The sequence below is a fragment of the Gadus morhua genome, chromosome 23, assembly GCF_902167405.1.
Source record: "Gadus morhua chromosome 23, gadMor3.0, whole genome shotgun sequence".
NCBI lineage: Eukaryota > Metazoa > Chordata > Actinopteri > Gadiformes > Gadidae > Gadus > Gadus morhua.
The window spans coordinates 20489161-20503412 of record NC_044070.1 but is presented as its reverse complement, the minus strand read 5'-3'; the positions used below and the strand labels follow the sequence as shown (position 1 = coordinate 20503412).

The 14252-nt window shown below is 45.7% G+C and overlaps 1 long non-coding RNA gene across 2 annotated transcripts; it reads left to right on the top strand.

Annotated features, from left to right (window-relative positions):
• Positions 1 to 1858: 1858 nt before the first annotated feature.
• On the top strand, positions 1859 to 2636 carry LOC115537749 (uncharacterized). 2 transcript variants are annotated; one of them, XR_003974848.1, is made up of 4 exons: positions 1865 to 1900; positions 1974 to 2085; positions 2267 to 2387; positions 2569 to 2636. It is a non-coding gene; the product is annotated as an uncharacterized LOC115537749 (long non-coding RNA). The 2 variants fall into 2 exon arrangements; XR_003974847.1 differs by having other exon boundaries at positions 1859 to 2085.
• Positions 2637 to 14252: the final 11616 nt, after the last annotated feature.

Here is a 14252-nt window from a genome sequence, read left to right as displayed (position 1 = left end):
TGGATTGTATTTGCGTAACCTCGAGCCGTTTCCTATTCTATTTCAGTCGGTTTCGATTGGGAATTGTTGCCCCTATCTTAAACAACTTAAGTCTGATATTAAATACATACTGATGCGTACGTCGTACAATATGTTGATAAATTCCGATGGTTGCGCCGTACTTTTAACCACGATGACGTGACGGGACTCTCACTGCGTACAAAACGGCGTTCTACTTGCGGGCCCATTTTTGACATCAGGGGAGGCTGAAAATCATTTCAAGGTGGAAGCTAATTTGACATTTCTTCAACGGAACCCAGCACCTGAATATGGCTGAGTATATTTGATTTAATATCGATACTGCTTAGAGTTCTTTGTTACTTCAACTTTTGTACGTTCTAAATATCTGCTGTCATTAATTGCCACAGAAGTTAAACCCTACCCAATGGAATGACGTTAAACAACGACTTTGGTTCAGTTACCAACTTCATAATATCAAAGCTAAAATAATGGCAGTCATTCCCACATGTTACAATAGAAGATACTCTAGAACTGTACAAGGTTAAAAAGGTAACATGTAGTTTGTCCCAAGGTGTCTGCCTCCTCACCCAGAGCAAGACCTCCACCTCCTCACCCAGAGCCAGACCTCCACCTCCTCACCAAGAGACAGACCTCCACGTCCTCCAGAACAGGTCAGTGCTCTGTGTGAGTAGTCTTCTCAGGTCAGTTTCAATGCATGGCCTGAACCACTTCTTTAAACTTGTGGACAGCTCTGTCTTCATTCCCGAAAACGGGATGCTCATGTCTGGTCTCAAGTCTTTTCTAGCCTTGAGTTATAAAATAATAGTTCAATTAATTGTGCAACACTGTTTCGGTTGATTCAATTAAGTTTATTGTTGGGCAAATGCTGATATAAACCTGCTGCTGTAGCTGAACGGCGAGGCTGAGAGGCTGGGGACCAGAGGCTTGTGGTGCCAGGGTGGACCGGAGACGGAGGCTGGAGACCAGGGGCCCACAGCACCGGACCAGAGGGTAACCATCACCAAGCTCATCTGAAACACTAAAATCCACGGTAGTTTAGGTCTAGTTTTGATCATCTTATGACTTTAAATCTGTGCCAAGCTGTGATTTTAGTGAATTCATACGGGGGTTATGTAGTAGTCATATGAGCCATTAATGTTACTAGTGCTCCTACGACCGTAGAGGATGAATTGCTGAATGCGACAATCTGCAGACATTGTCTAATTTAAGTGTTTAAATTTGTATTCCATTTTACAAGTGAACCTCAGATGCAGGAGGTGGGGTGTGTTGCGTCACCAGGTGATTTACTGCTGAGATGAACTGGGTTTGTAACCAGACCAGGAATCCATGTCTGGAGGAGCCGTGCTGAAGGAGCTGATGGAGGAGCCGAGCTGATGGAGGACCCGTGCTGAAGGAGCTGTTGGAGGAGTCGTGCTGAAGGCCCTGCCTTGTGGAGGCCCTGCCTGGTGAAGGACCTGCCTTGTGGAGGCCCTGCCTGGTGAAGGACGTCTGTCATGGGGTAGATGGAGCTTGACTCGGAAGTGATCATCACACTCACTGCTACCACAAACTACCGGCGTTTGTACCATGTATACCAGACGACTACATCTGTTTTACCACATGTTGAAGCAAGACTTCCGCTGTTTTTCCAGACTAGGACTCTGTCTGAGGAGAGCTGCTGGAGGAGCTGAGACGCTGGAGGACGACTAGGAATCGACCAACAAGGATTCCTCGTAAGTTTGTTTTTAGTTACATGGTTGACTTAAAGGGCAAAATACAGCTGTTATGCGTTAACCAACTACCGCTGTGTTTTCTTACTAGAACGTGTTCCTGGAGAGGAGGCAAGCTGGTAGGGGAGCCGTGAATCTGGAGGATGAACATCACTCTACAAACAAGGATTGTAAGTTTGTATTAACCAAACAAACCGGGAATAAAGGGCTTAAAAATAAGACCAACTACATGTTCGTTACCAGACTTTGGGGCCAGACTCGCTCTGTTTGTTCCAGACCACGACTCTGGCTGTGGAGAGCTGATGGAGGAGCCAAGACTCTGGAGGAAGACATCGCTCCACCAACCAGGATCCTCGTAAGTTTGCCTAAAATAAACAATGGACTTGTTGTAACGCAGGATTAGTTTGTCCAGTACAAGTTCCGGCATTCTATTGTGGTTGTTTACCAGACAAACTACAGCTACTACTTTGTTATTAGAGCCCAACTACTCCTGTGTTTGTTACCTTACATCAGAGACAAATTGCGTTTCTAACCAGACCAGGAATCTGGAGGACTGATGGAGAAGCCGTACATCTGGAAGGAAAATCCTGAGGATCACCAGCACTCTACCATCAAGGATTCCTCATAAGTTTGCATTATCTGGACATGGTGGACTAGGTAGGGGGTTGGGGTTTCAACTCTCAAACCAATGGTGCCGGATTCAAGTCCTCAGAATACAGTGTGTCCTTGAGCAAGGCGCCCTAAAGCCTGCCTGCTCCTTAATGACTTATCTTTGGTTTAGATAATGTTGCATTTTTGAATAATGAACCTAATCAATGTCCTTGTTTGGTCCGGGCAGACGCACCTGAGCTGAACCTCACCTGATCCTGTTTGGTCGAGGGTAGACACACCTGGGCTAAACCTGCCCTGATCCTGACATTCTGCTGGTCCCGTCTCCTCAGTTCATCTGAGCCTTGTCCTCCAGAAGACCTGCTGAGCTCAGCAGTCTGAGGCTGATGGATCACTGACCTCCAGTGGGAGTGATCTTCTTGACCCGACATATAACCGTGTGCTTCCACACGCCTTTCCCTCACGTCTGTCACTAACCTCACTACTCTCTACTGCTTCCTCTTTTCTTCCTTCTCTCTGGTTCAAATCTTTACACTGAAGGCGCGTCTTCCTGCCCTCAGAGGGTTTAGCGTTAGGGTTGAGAGTCAGGGACAGAGTCAGGGACAGAGCTGGTCAGGGAGGACTGCTTTTACACAAACCTCTTCACTTGCTTTCGGAATGTTGGTGACATTTCGAAAAGATGAATTTGGAAAATGTTTTCCTCTGCTTTCCTTTATAAAATTGTATTACATTTCTGTCAAGTGTTTTTGTTTTCATATATTAAAATCCCACATTGACTTCTACATGTTTGGTGCTGTTCATTTAATTCTCCTTTCACTTGGTTCGTGTCAAGCTAAACTCCTGCAATACATTTAATATACATGATTGTTATTCAGCAATGTTCACATAATCCATTTTGTAAAAATATGAAACCTCCATATTACTACTAAATCCAAGCCTATTCATGTATTTAACAATGTACATACTGCCCCGCAGGCCATTCTCTGCTACTACAACGCAAATGTTGATTTCCTGAGTGGTAGAGACATTCCTGGGGCCGGGTCGCCACATATGGCGGAGAATCGACCGAGGACTCGACCAAGCTACGGACCATTTTTTGAGTGAACGCCAGCCTCCAAAGCAGCCTCGACACAGCCGGAGACGACGCAGCGGGCGACGCCGGCAGCGGGAGCAGCTCCGCTTCAGGCAGGACCGCCGCTCCAACACGAGGCCCCAAAGCTGCATCAAAGGGTGGAGGAGTGTGGCAACCCGGATCCGGCCCAGCACCCCTGGAAGCAGTCTACCCCCAGATGGCGCCATTGAGGGCGTTGGAGCAGGGGGCCAATTAACTAAATGCAGAGCACCTGAAGAACAGGTGGAGAAGCAGGGCTCGAATAGCCTGCTTCTCCACTCAATCAGGGCTCTCTCAGCCATGTGGCTCGGGCAAGGAGAGACAGGACCTCGTGAGTAGTTGATATTATATGCCGTTTGGGCCCATTCCGATCTGAACACACTTCCGGTTGGGGAGGGTGGGGGTGGAGGGGGGTATCCCTATTCACAAGAGCCACTTCCTGTTTATGATTTATGACGGGTCATAAAATCCATTGTGTAGGGATGACAGGTGTAATGCCAGTGGTGAACCTGCAGGGGTCGCTGGGGTGCGGGATCTGTATAGACAGAGGTGTGATTAGTGTATGTGTGTGTGTGTGGGTGTGTATGTATATGTGTGTGTGTGTGTGTGTGTGTGTGTGTGTGTGTGTGTGTGTGTGTGTGTGTATGTATGTGTGTGTGTGGGTGTGTGTGTGTGGGTGTGTGTGTGTGTGTGTGTGTGTATATGTGTGTGTGGGTGTGTGTGTGTGTGTGTGGGTGTGTGTGTGTGTGTGTGTGTGTGTGTGTGGGTGTGTATGTATATGTGTGTGTGTGTGTGTGTGTGTGTGTGTGTGTGTGTGGGGTGTGCTAGGGATATGCGTAGTCGAATCGGCTGAACTGTAGGGGTGTTAACAGGAAGATCACCGTGTTGTATGCAGGACAGTCGGTCGTCAAAGTGGCCAGGATGTTAGCAGAATGATCACTGTGTTGTTGGAAGGATAGCCATGTGTGTGTGTGTGTGTGTGTGTGTGTGTGTGTGTGAGAGAGTGTGTCAACAGATGTTTCATGGGCTATGATTCTATTAACAATATGTGGACAGCAGTAGCATTATATGATACAATTCTTATAACAGATGTGTTTGTAAGTAGTGTAGGATAAAAGTGTAATTCAATGCCTTTGAACAATGAGGGGTTGTATAATTCGGTGCCTTAATGTCTGTGGAGAAGCAACACCTCTATTGTTACACATATGTCTGACGACCATGGCGCCCCCCGGCTCCATGTTGATTATGGGGGAGCTGTCTATGGAAGACACAGGCTGTTTGATGGCTCCCTGGTACTATACAGAGTGATTTGATGTGTGTGTGTGTGTGTGTGTGTGTGTGTGTGTGTGTGTGTGTGTGTGTGTGTGTGTGTGTGTGTGTGTGTGTGTGTGTGTGTGTGTGTGTGAGAGACGTAATAATGTGCTTTTTATATTCTATCCCACTATATTACGAAAACCGACTTTGGTTCACATTGACAATATATTAGGTGATATCATGATACTATTAAGATAGTTTAGTAATTTTTCATCCGTATTTGGGTCAACTTTATTTATCAGTATAAGGTCGGGCGAGTGGGCGTAGGCCCGCGGCACCGAAGTATGTGTGTGATCAGCGCCTATTGGCCGGGAGTCTATGACGTCGGGGGCTTAGGTGCGAATGATGCAGATAGGGCGTCTATTAGGCATAAATATGCGGGGTCCCTTGATACGGGAGCGTACGACCTCCGACCCAGACGTTAGCCACACTATTCTAAGATAGTAAACGCGTCGTAGCAGCTGGAAGAAAAAAAACCAACAACAACAACGATCCGTCCTGCACAACTATGCCGACTGACTGTAAGTATTCATATGAGTGTATTTATGATTATATTATGACTATGTCTATGTGAATCAGCTGTTTATATCTGACCGAAGCAGCGATTACTTTACAGCGATTCGCGGTGCCGGCGGTGAGAGCGTGAAACAGCAGCAGGGTCCACGTGGAAGTATGTTTGTTTGTTTTTATAGTAGTGTGTTATATATAGTTCCATAACACTCTCTCTATCATTATTATTATTAGTTGCTATGGTATATTCATGTAGAACAACTATTAAATTTGTGTTTTCCCAATGTGTAACAGGTTTGCAGGATATTCGGCTCAACAGACCGATTCTAGCAGACCAGACTAATGTGCTGACAAGCGGTAGTTTTGGTAAGTTGTTAATACGTCCGCCATTAATATATCTATAGGTGTATTACCAAAATAAATTATATATTAATTTAACATCTAAAACAACCAAACCTATCCCCTGAATACTCTTGTATTTTGTTTTTTGATCCACGTTTAGTACCTATCGAGGCCAATGTCATTCAGCGCCCCTCCGGACGGCTCAACAGACCGATTCTAGCAGACCAGACTAATGTGCTGACAAGCGGTAGTTTTGGTAAGTTGTTAATACGTCCGCCATTAATATATCTATAGGTGTATTACCAAAATAAATTATATATTAATTTAACATCTAAAACAACCAAACCTATCCCCTGAATACTCTTGTATTTTGTTTTTTGATCCACGTTTAGTACCTATCGAGGCCAATGTCATTCAGCGCCCCTCCGGAGCAAATCGACTGTCCAAGAAGAATTTGAAAAGATCGGCGGGAATAGGCGGGGCTATACCCTGCTCACCACTGGCCATAGAACAGCTACAAATTCCTTATAAAAAGGCCCGCAAGGACGCCACCCACGGTGGTCTAGCTCCGGAGAATATTATCCAGGTTATTCAGGCCGTTATAAACCCGCAAATTGCGCCACATGGAGCGGCATGGACTGATTCCAACCATCGTGTGATCGGGGACGTGGAGGTGCATGTGTCGGCGTCGCCTACAGAGACCGTCGCCGTGCAACCGGATGGGACTATACAACACGGTAGGAAATTAAATGAAAAAAAAGCATGTGTATATTCTATAGAGTGTAATGATCATGACGGGATTGATACTGATTTCTTTTCTTTTTTCTATTACAAATAGTCTATGGAGATCCCCAGTGCGCGCCACCAGCAGGGCTGACCGTCAATGATTGGGCTGGTCTTGACGACATCCTGGACGCGTCCTGGAATTCATCGCTGCTGGAACATAGCGACTTCACTCCAGCTCTGTGGGTCGACTCTCCAGCTACATCCGTAGAGGCTACCACCAGTGCAGAGCCTGTACAACACCACCAGCCTGCAGGTCCTGCATCTGGATCCCTACACGCCATTCAAGCCCCTATCTGCGACTCTCCGTGTATCGTGAGTCCCATCGCTCATGAGGTAGCGGTGCTGCGGCTACCAGCCGGTCCCGCAATTGCTGATGGTGAATACCGGGCTGTGCCGCAAGATGCTAAATGGCGTAAAGAATTTGCTGATAAATTAGCCGTGTTAACTGCAACGGTGGCTGTAAACTCCTCAGCCATTGATCGTCAGAGTAAACGTGGTGACAGTAGATATCAGGCTCTCGAAGAGCAGACGAAGCAGTCCTTCATCGCTATCAGGCTCGAAAATGCGCGTGATCGTATGACTGCTGAATCCCCAAACACTGAAACCAGTAATGGACGTGCAATTGTGGTCCTTCAACGTAAGCATTTGGCGGCCGCGGCAGCTGTGCGAGGCAACACGCAGGGCATAGCGAGAATTAGCTCAGAAGAGGTGTTAAGAGCTTCTAAAACCGCTCGAAAATTATGGTTAATGGAATCTACTTGCAAAGCTAACCTCGATGCCTATGGGGCATTGTGTACCGAGATGTCTGTGATGAGTGACACACTAGCAAAGCTCACGGTGAATGCTATTATTTGATTTGTGTTTTTGTTTTTTTCTTTTATCTCGTGGAGAGGGTATTTTTTTTTTGTTTTAAACTGCATGTAATAAAACTTTTTTTTCATTTAATATCTGACTAATAAACGTTTTTTTTTTTTAAATATAATTTTTATATATATATATATATATATATATAATTTTATTTTATTTTCTATCTATCGGCATTAAAAAAAAAAAAAAAACTATAGCCGTACACTATGCATAACGCCATTAACCCTAGAAAAAGGAAATTCAAATCTATAGACGGTAATCCCAAGAGACGGCGTAGATCTGATAGTGGGGGTAGCATTATGGATTTAGAACTTGAAGAGATGACAATGCGGTATGACGCAACCGGCGATACGTCTCATTTGTCGGGCATAGGCCATGTGGTGGGTGGGGGCATGTATGCAGAAGGTTGTTTAGACAGGCGGGAAATATGTGTTGGCGTAGATAGAACTAGACGGGTGTTAATTGCAGCTGATGCATGGGGTCGTAGCATGGCTAATGCTCTATATCAGGCAGCACAGATAAATGTTTCGAACGAACCATGTCTAGATGACGTGGTGGGGCTAGAGGCACCAGGAGATTTAGACACAAGGGGTGTGTTGTATTCGGGGGCAAACACACGAGATGTACTTAACGCTGTCGGGGGGCGGTTGGATAGTGCACAAGAGAGTCTATACATATCCACACAGATCGATGTATTGCATGGGTCGCAACGTGATGAAGGGATTGGCGCGGGTTTTCAGGACCCCCCGGCCGCGGCAGGGGTCCCTATAGAGTCGAGGGGTGTGGTGTATGTGGGGGCAAACACGCAAGATGTACTTAACGCTGTCCGGGGGTGGTTGGATAGTGCACAAGAGAGTCTATACATATCCACACAGATCGATGTATTGCATGGGTCGCAACGTGATGAAGGGACTGGCGAGGGTTTTCAGGACCCCCCGGCTGTGGCAGGGGTCCCTATAGAGTCGAATATACAGGTCGGTGGTGGTGGCGGTGGTGGTGGCGTGGGGGGTGGTGGTGGTGGCGGTAATGGCGATGCTGTTGTTGACGATGATGGCAGTGGTGACGGTAGCGGTGTGGGGGATGGAGGTGCTGGTGATGGTGCTGCTTATGATGGTACACAGGTGCCTGCTGTAACGGGGGAAGATAATGGCGAGTTGCATACCAGATTATTTCCCCGGTTTAACGGCTTTGAGGTTAGACAGTCCATTGACCTGAGAAGTATATCCCTTGCAAATTTACAGGAGGTCCCTGATTTGATCAGGGAGAGGCTGTCAGATGTCATAACAAGCTGCTCGCAAAGTGCAGCCGATGGTAGTGTCTTAAACGTGGTGCTGAGAGGTCCTTCATTGGCCTCTGATGTACAGGCTGTGCTCGTAACGGGTGACGATTACAATGAGGATTTGTTTATGGAGCATATTAGCCAAGTCATACAGAGCAACGACACAGGTCTGACGGATGATGTGCTAGAGCTGGTGGTCACAGGGGTCCACAACAAACGGGGTGGGGCACGTTTGAAGTTAAAAAACATTCCCTATGATGAAATCATACACAAGAAGAAGCTAAGTCTCTACACACCGAGTAATACTCACGACAATTTGTGTTTCTCACTATGCATGACACATTTTCTGCATGAGGGGGTAACCGGGGGCGACACAGCGGCCAAAGAGACTAATTTGGAGACGGCTCGCAAATTACACAGGGATCTGGGGTTTGCCCCAGATCACCCTGTGGGTTTCTCGGATGTTTCCAAATTTGAGAGACATCTAGATGTTAAAATCCTGATATTTCATCATAATGATGCATTCAGGAAGCTGGAGATGTTCCAGACACATACGGGCCAACATCCAAAAACAGTATGGCTATACCTCCATGATAGCCACTATCATTGCATAGAGAACAGAACGGCATTCTTTGGTACGGGATATGTGTGTGAATATTGCTACAAGGCCCATGAGGGAATTCTATTACACAAATGCCCGATCCATTGCAATGTGTGTCTGACAGTGTGCGATAGACTATCAGGTCGTACGATAAAGTGCAAGGACTGTAGTCGTATATGCCGCTCGCTGGTCTGCTACAACACACACAAGAAGCATTCTACCAAACATGACATGATACCTTGTGAAAAGCTCAAATACTGCGATCGTTGTTGTAGACAGTATATCATATCGAAGAAGAAGAAGAAGAAGAAGGGGGTGGGGGAGGGGGATGAGGAGGAGGAGGAGGATGAGGAAGGTGGCGCTAATGGTCATGTATGCAGCGATGCAAAGTGTCGTAACTGTGGGGAGCCGATGCCCGATGATGGAGTACATGATTGCTATATCCAGCCGTACGACAAGAAAAAGAAAAAGAAACGCAGGGGTGGTCGCGGGGGTCCATCGGATGACGACGCTCCGCCTAATAAATACATATACTATGATTTCGAAACGCGCGTGCATGATGGTCGTCACGAAGCAAACTGTGTGGCGGCTATTACGTCTGAAGGCATAGAATGGTATGCTACCGGTCTAGATTGTGTAAGAGAGTTTGTGAAACGCTACAGAACAGGGGAGTATACGTTGTATACATTTGTGGCACACAACGCGTCGGGCTTTGATAACTATATCGTCCTGGACTACATGACCAAGCAGGGTATTAAACCCGTTTTAGTCATGAAGGGTAGCAGAGTCATTTTGATGCGTGATGACGCCTACCATCAGAGATGGGTCGACTCATTTAGCTTCTTGCCCATGCGATTGGCTAATGCACCGGCGGCGTTGGATTTTGACGATATGGCAAAAGGTAATTTTCCGCATAAATTCAACACACGGGCCAACGAGTCTTATGTCGGTGCCTACCCTGAGATCTCATATTATGGATATGATTCCATGACTAGCGATCAAAAGACAGATTTCGCTATTTGGTACAGATCTGTACGACACAAAAAATTTGACTTTCAGAAACAGCTGCGTCTCTACTGTGTCAACGACGTGAGGATCCTATACAAGGCGTGTAGGATCTACAGGGAAAATTTCATAGAGTGTGCCACTATAGACCCCTTGTCCTATGCCACTCTGGCTTCGGCGTGCATGGCCACCTTCAAAAAGTCGTTCTTGAAGAAAAACGTCCTGGCACTGACCTACGAGGGTGTCTATCAGAAAAAGCAAAAGTCGTTCTCATGCGCATCCATCCAGTGGCTTGAATATCTATCCCACTCCAATAACATGGAGATTCGGCATGCTCTCAACCATGGAGAGGCTAAATATGGACCATTCTTCCTAGACGGACATGCACCGTCTATAAACACAGCCTATGAATTTGCAGGATGCTTTTATCATGGGTGTGAACAGTGCTACAACGCTGGCCACCAGAACCCTGTCCTCAGGAAGACCTATGGCGAATTGTGGGTGCAGTTTCACCTCAAAGTCGAGGCTCTCAAAAGAGATCAAGGTTTAAGAGTTGTGGTCATGTGGGAGTGTGAGTGGCACCGTCTGAAAAAGACCAATGCTGCAGTGCAGGCATTCTTGGCTACTCTGAAAATACAACCTAGGATTGATCCTCGCGACTCTCTCTATGGGGGTCGCACCAACGCCATCAAAATGTATCACAAGGCCGTGCCCGGTGAGAAAATACGCTACTATGACTTTACCTCTCTCTACCCCACAGTACAGGCCCGCTGTCCTTATCCTGTAGAGCACCCCCAGATCATTTTCAGGAATTTTGGTCCTTTGGATGGGTATTTCGGCATCATCAAATGCACCGTGTTGCCCCCCAGAGGTCTTTACCATCCTGTGCTCCCCTATAGGTGTCATGGAAAGCTGATGTTCCCCCTCTGTGGTACATGTGCCACTGAGCTCAATCAGACAGACGCGTGTCATCACTGCAACGATGAACGGGCTCTGACAGGGACCTGGGTGACTTTTGAGCTACAAAAAGCGGTCGAAATGGGTTACGTGTTAATCCAAATGCATGAGGTGTGGCACTACCCCAAACGGTCAGAGACTCTGTTTAAAGGGTATGTCAAAACGTTTCTCAAGCGTAAACAGGAGGCTTCAGGATACCCCAGCACAGTGGACACTGCGGAGAAACAGCGAGCGTATGTGCAAAACTATCTGGCAAAGGAGGGTATACAGTTGGATCACAACAACATGTGTGTGAACAAGGCCATGCGTAATTGCAACAAGTTGATTCTAAACAGTCTGTGGGGTCGCTTTTCACTACGCCCAGACCTACCCACGTGTGAGCTAATTTCTGACCCTGAAAGGTTCACTCAGCTCATGTTTAGCGATAGCTATCACATTAGTCACTTTTGCTTTATCTCTGATGAAGTAGCCCTTGTACAATGGAAACATGTAGATGCACGTCTCGCGAGGGCGCGGGATGTCAACGTGATTGTGGGGGCTGTGACCACCGCCCATGCCAGGCTCATGCTCTACGATCTTCTAGACAAACTACAGGAACGTGTCCTCTATTGTGACACAGACAGCATCATTTTTGTTTCTAAGGAGGGTGATTGGGTACCCCCTTTAGGCCCTTATCTGGGCGACTTGACCGACGAGCTAAATGATGGTGATCTGTATGGTACCGAACAGGAGGATTACATTAGCGAATATGTCTCAACAGGTCCTAAAAGCTATGCATACCACACCCGTGACCACAAGTCTGTCGTCAAAAGCAAAGGGGTGACTTTAAATGCAGCAAATGCTGAAGTGGTCACCCAGCAGACCCTGAAATGTCTATTGGATGATTTTGTCAACCATCGGCCTCAAACCCTCGACATCACCACCACCGTAGATACCATCCAGCGAGATAAGACTAGGTTTCTGCTTAAAAATGCTACTGTAGTTAAACGGCTTAGGGTGGTTTACAACAAACGCAGGGTCTTCCCCGACTACACCACGCTTCCTTACGGCTATTAACCATTTTGTTTATTGTTTTTCTCTTTTTCACATGATCCATGTTTTTTCTTCTTCTTCTTTTACATATTGTTTTCAAATGATCCATGTTTTTATTCATTTTTATATTTTTGAGGGGGGTATGCATATTGTGTTAAGAATTGTTTCATGTTCATGCTATTAGCTATTTTGTTTTTATTGTTTTCAAATGATCCATGTTCTCTTTTTTCATCTTTTTTTTTTATTTTAATCATTTTTTTTTATGCATCATGTATTAATGATGAATGACTGTGCTAATAATCATGTCGGTGTTAATAAAGAATGTTAACTGTCAAATGTTTCACGGTTCTATGGTCACAATACATCCGTCCATCAGAGGGGATGCACGCAGACCGCAGAGATGGCTGCTGTACACACAACGTTCGACCCTAGACTTCAACACCCGTTCAGCATGGTAGTATCGGGACCTTCAAACAGCGGCAAAACCTACTTTGTCAAAACAGTCATTGAAAATATGGATCGGTTATTCTCAGAAAAGATTGAGAATATAGTATATGTTTACTCATGCTGGCAGCCCATATATGATGATTTACTTAAAATAAGGAACATTCACTTTGTAGAAGGGATCCCCAAATCTCTATGTGATGATGCAATCTTACCAGTCCATACTAGAAATCTGCTCATTATTGACGACTTGATGAACGATGCATGCAATAATATAGAGGTTCAGTACGTTTTTACCAAATATGTACACCATCGTAATCTCAGCTGTATGTATCTGGTTCAGAATTTATTTATGCAGGGTAAAACCAGCCGTACAATTAGTCTAAATACCAATTACATGGTTTTGTTTAAGAACCCTCGTGACAAATATCAGATTATGTTGATAGCCAAACAGATGTTTCCATGCAAGACAAAATATTTTCTAGAAGCCTTCAACGACGCTACCGACATGCCTTACGGCTATCTGCTTGTAGACTTTAAAGCCATGACCCCGGACAACATGAGACTTAGAACAGATATATTGTCAGACCGACATGTTGTATACACTCAGAGAGTCAAAGTGATTAGCCCAAAAGACCATGTCCTCACGTATAAGTAGAAACCGTGAGCGTCTTAAGCAACTATATAGCGCCCCTCCGGCTCAGCGTAAAGTTATCCTCAGGACAGCCAACGCCGACTTTATCAACTCGCTGTGTGAAATAGCCTTGAACATTTTACAGGGGAAAATACCTCTGACTCCACGCCAGCATACGAAATTGCGTAGACAAAAGAAGGACCTCAGAATACTCGCCAATAAAAATGTACTAATATCTAGAAAGAAAAGACTAATCAATCAGACTGGTGGATTTCTTCTACCCCTACTGTCTGTGGCCATACCGTTGTTTACAAGCCTGTTCTCAAGAGGCGGGTGATTATAATGGATCATACGCACAAGATGTATCTAGTTCCTCAACATCAACTCGATGCCTTAAAGCATACCCAACCCAGGGATTCTGTTAGACAGACTGCTGAAAATGAGCTGGATAAGGCCATTGCGATGGTGTTGAACACTCCCGATACAGACCTATATGAAAAAGCGGCCAGGTACGGTGCTGTCCTGCAGCGTTATCTATCCATGATAAAACAAGGGCAACGCGAACACGGAGAATTAACTCTGTCACTTGCTGAGGGGGACCCAGTTCATACGCCTATGTCGGCACGGCATGGTGTTGATGACGATGATGGCACCGGCGATCATATTTATAAGGATATAATGAAACATATACCCGTCAGAAGCAAGAGCAATACCAGACATATCCTGGACTCTTTAAAGAAATCTAAAAATGTTTCATGGACGGACAAGGGGGAGATCATATTACAAGGCGAAACTATTAAGGGGTCCCATATGTTTGATTTGTTAAAGAATGTTACCGCCCCTTACCATGTTGTCGAATCTGTCAGACCACAGGGCTGGAATGTATTTCTGAAATCTTTAGCCAGTAATAATATACCACTATCGTCTATCCCTAATAAGCAGCTCAGACAAACTGTAAACATGTATAAGCATAGTCCCGTCACTACGGACGACAATGCGATGGCCTCCGTCCCTGTCTCGTCTGATAAAAG